General features: G+C 43.7%; 1 pseudogene; it reads right to left on the reverse strand.

The window, feature by feature from the left end:
* Nucleotides 1-1,098: 1,098 nt before the first annotated feature.
* On the reverse strand, nucleotides 1,099-3,035 carry LOC113625974 (ferritin light chain-like; annotated as a pseudogene).
* Between the last annotated feature and the right edge of the window lie 1,727 nt (nucleotides 3,036-4,762).

The raw sequence follows: 4,762 nt of genomic DNA on the forward strand, positions 1-4,762 counted from the left end.
GCAATATAAATAGAGATCATTTTTCTTATGTTTTCAAATAGCAGTTCATCCCCAATCTCAATCTGTGTTTTCTCTCTTTATTTCTATTATTATTACTAGAAATCTTATGGGTTGAGGGATTACCTACCATCCTGTTGTCCTCACTTCCAATCTGTCAATCAAGACAGCTTGGTACTATATCCAGAGACAAGGGTTTTCCAGTAAACAGACAATGATAGGTAGGAATGCTATAAGATTTTTTTGTCTTTGAGGTTAAAAATCAGGAATATCATACTGTGTCGTATTGATAAAATGAAGGTAAATATAGAAAGAATTACAGTCAGCCTCATTTATCCGGTATACCTTAGATAACGTGTTGTGGATTACAATTTAAAAAACTCTTTTACTGAGGTGTAACATATATACATATATAAATATGCATAACTTGTGTCAGTCATAAATAACACAAGTATTTTTATTAGGTATACACTCAGGTAACCTCCATCCAGATGGAGATGTAGAAAAATTCCAGCCCTCCATAAGGTACAACTTTTATTGCATTTTAAAATAATATATTTAAATTGTAATTGAAATAAATGAAACAGGGAATTCCCTGGCTGTCCAGTGGTGAGGACTCTGCGCTTCCACTGCAGGGGGCATGGGTTTGATCCCTGGTCGGGGAACTAAGATCCTCCAAGCTGCTTGGCGTGGCCAAAATAAACAACTAAACACATTTTTTAAATTAAAAAAATGAAACATATTTAAGTATTTGACATAACAATACTGAATAGAGTATTTTAAATTAAATGTGATCATACATTACAGAAAACTTGGAAAATAAGAAGGATCGCCATCCATTGTTTTACCACCTTCATAAAACTATTTTAATTTTTGGTAATTTCATTCAAGATTTTTTTCATATATTTTTTAAAAATTGTGAGCAGAGTATTATAAAACTTCAAATCCTGCTTTTTTTTTCTTTTCCTGCAAAAAGCTTTATTGATTCTATTTGGTCCAAGACTTGGGAGAGGGCTCCAAGGGTGTTTAAAAAGCTGTCTAGTGGCTGCAGAGAGGGGCTTCAGGCAGTAAGCCCTGACACCAGAGGGGCTCTGGAAGCGCCTAGTCGTGCTTGAGGGTGAGCCTTTCAAAGATACTGGCCCAGCCCAGCCTGGGGACCAGCCAGCCTGCAGAGGTGCTTGCCCATCTTCTTCTTTTTTTTTTTTTTTTTTTTTTTTGCGGTAAGCGGGCTTCTCACTGTTGTGGTCTCTCCCGTTGCGGAGCACAGGCTCCGAATGCATAGGCTCGGCGGCCATGGCTCACGGACCCAGACGCTCCGCGGCACAGTGGGATCCTTCCGGACCGGGGCACGAACCCGTGTCCCCTGCATCGGCAGGCGGACGCTCAACCACTGCGCCACTAGGGAAGCCGTTGCTTGATGAGCTTTACATGCTCTTCTAGGAAGCGGGTCTCCAGGAAGTCACAGAGGTGGGATCTGCAGGGGCAGAATCCAGGGCCTGCAGGTGGGAAAGGGCCTGGTTCAGGTTCTTCTCCCCGAGAATGGCAGCCTCCACAGCGTCCTGGGTTTTACCCCATTCATCTTGAGACGGCTTCTGCACGTCCTGGAAGAGGGCACAGCCGCCATGCTGGTTTTGCCTTTTCAAGAGACGCTTAGGCCCCCGCACTTCTCCTCAGCCTATTCACGGAAAAAGCGGCCCAAGCCCTCCGGAGCCACATCGTCGTGGTTGAAATAGAAGCCCAGAGCGAGGTAGGTGTCAGAGGCTTGCAGATGTATGTTGACCACGCCGGGGACAATGGCCTCCACCTTGGTGGAATAATTTTGACGAATCTAGGAGCTTGTGGTTGATCGGTAGTAAGGAGTTATTCTCAAAAAATGGTGTTGGGGGCTTCCCCGGTGGCGCAGGGTTCGAACCCATGTCCCCTGCATTGGCAGGCGGATTTTTAACCACTGCGCCACCAGGGAAACCCTACATACGCTCTTAACAGACGTGACCAGATTGTCACAAAACTGTATAACGATTTGCTCTATTGATACTGCTGACTGAACAGTCCAGAAATACTGGCATGGCTGATCCAGCTCCCCTCTCTTATTCATCGCCGCATTTCTCAGTTACTTCACAACTCCCTATCAGAACGAGAAAGAAACTTCACTAATGAACTTAGATGGAAACATTCATCCTCACTGGCTTATGAACTAAGAGTTTGTTTTGCTCTTTTTTAAAGTTCAGATTTTTATCTCATGAAAATTCTCATGATAGATAAGTGTCTGCACCAGAGCTATTTTAATAATAGCACGAATAGATGGTGTAAGGGCTAGATGTGTATTTTTCCTTGGTGAATGTGCAACGCGTAGCAGGCTATGGATGAAATAATAGCTCTGGGAATCATAACTTGAAAAAAGAGTCCACCTCCCTGAATGCTCAGGTTATTCCATATCTGTACCACAAGCTCCTGCAGAAGCTGAAGTAATTCTTCCAAGCTTCTGGGGACGCTCTTTGGCAAGGTGCTTTCCGGGTGTTCTCCGTCTAAGTTTTCTTGAGATGTTTCTCCTCCTGATTAACGGTTGGACGTGTTTTGCTCTTTCAGAAGAGGGGGTGTGTATCAGTAAGGGGAAAGAGGTGTGAAGAGCTGAATCCAAGCCAAGGAGAACTCGGGTTTCCTCACTACTCCTCACTTTCCTTACTTGCTCTCATCCATTTCCATGTTTCCTGCTTGTCACAGACGGCTGCCAAATTCAGATCTCTGGCACAGACCTCTCTGAGCTCCAGACCCACAAATACAACTGACTTCTTAACATCGCCAAGTGGAGATGTCTCAAAATACCTCAAATTCATGGCCTTCTTTCCCAAGCCCAGGTTGGCTCCTCTTCCTGTGTTCTCTGCGTCAGAGAATGGCACCATCATCCGTCCAGTTACACAAGCCAGGCACCTGTGGATCATCCTTGACACGTGACTCCTCTTACCTTCTTATCACTTCTCACCCACTTTCTCTCCAACATGTATCTCAGACACATCCACTCTGTCCTCCTCCAGGGCCATCTCCCCAGTCTTGCTACCATCACGTCTTGCTCTTGCCCCGACAACAGCATTTACGTCCTAACTGGTTTCTCAGTAGCCACTCTTGCCATCCTTTCAACTAGTTCTCATGCTACAGTTCAAGTGATTGTTTTGAAATGCAAATACATTCACGTTACCACACACACACACACACACACACACACACACACACACACACAGAGCTTTCCTCCTTCAATAACACTTCAGTGACTTCTTTTTTCTCTTATCACAAAAATAAAAAAATTTAACTAGGCCTGTGCATCACTGCATGTCTGGTCCTATCCTACTTCTCCAAACTAATCTTATTTCTGCTCTACCACTTACTAACTCTGTAACCTTGGATTGGTTCCTTCTCGGTGCCTCAGTTTTTTCATCTCTGAAATGGGAATAATGGTAGTATCTTTCACTTGGGACTGTTGTGCGGACCAATGTAAAGTGCTTAGATCTTACTGATAGGTACTCCACAAATGTTAGCTCTCATTAGCACGTCTTAGCTCTCTTCAGTCCCTCTAATGTTTTTTCTCAAGGGTGCCGTACTTCCTTCCATCATAGGACCTCTGTATGGCCTGCAAGGCCTAAAACGTCTACTATCTGGCCCCTCAATACACAGAAGTTTACTGACACCTGACCTAGGCAATTGATGTACTCTTATTGCTATTAAATGGACAGGTAACTATTAGAAAATACATATATTTTAGGGTAGGAGAGGGAAAAAAATCAATAGCTAAGAAATTTGGGGTAGCATTGAAGGCCGTATTAGAAAAGTACATGTATTGATTACTCCCTCTGTATAAAAATAAATTTGATGTTCCAATTTTAATGACTATCAGCATAGCTATAGTATGCGGGGTGATGGGAAGATAGGTTCTTTGGATAGGTTGCAGTTAGGAAAAAAAACCTTTGTTTCTTTAAGACTAAGGACGGAAACCTTCGAGTCAAGTTCAGCTTACTCCTTCCTTCTTCATGACTCCCCTACCCACAGGGCTTTCAGCTGCCTGGGGATCGCCAGGCGACTAGCTGATACTTTGCATACCAGGCTAAAAGAAGCAGGGACTCTGAGAAGGAGGGTTATCAGGTGTAAGTGAGCAAGCCGACTGACTTATGACTCATTCTTGGCAGAATCAGCAAGAGGGTACTGGATTGCAGACGGATTGCCTCAGCCCTGAACAGAAAGGCACGCGTGATAACAGAATCAAGGAAAATGTCAAAGAAGAAAAGACAGTTTTACAACTAAACAGACAAATAACCGATTGCCTTTTCTGTGTCTCTAGAGTTGGCTGTTGTGATTAAAGTTACCCTTGAAAGAAGAGAGCAGTTAACTTAGGATTTTGCAGGAAATAAAGAATTTCAAGAGGAAGGAAAACTGAGTGTACAGGAAGACCAGTCAACAGGTCAAGGGGAGCAGCTGTGAGAATTTTCACATTTTGGACAGTGTCCTTTTCGTTTAAGGGAGAAGTTTCTTTACTCACTGTTAGTAGCAGTAATGCCCTAGACGTAAAAGAGAGCAATCCTCCTTTCCCTTTGCACCGTGCATTCTACTGGATCTGTTCAGTCAGCCATTGGGTAGGGATGCGGTGCCCGTTCTCACCTAAGCGCTGAGCATCCTCAGCAGCAAAGCAGACAGAAATCCTGCTTTTGTGGAGCGTGCAATTGCGCAGGAGACGAGGACACCATAAACCCAGAAAATCGTTATATTCTATAATATTTAG

The sequence above is a fragment of the Aethalodelphis obliquidens genome, unplaced genomic scaffold (genome assembly GCF_003676395.1).
Source record: "Aethalodelphis obliquidens isolate GAN/ISIS:26980383/991018 unplaced genomic scaffold, ASM367639v1 scaffold17, whole genome shotgun sequence".
NCBI classification, from domain to species: Eukaryota; Metazoa; Chordata; class Mammalia; order Artiodactyla; family Delphinidae; genus Aethalodelphis; species Aethalodelphis obliquidens.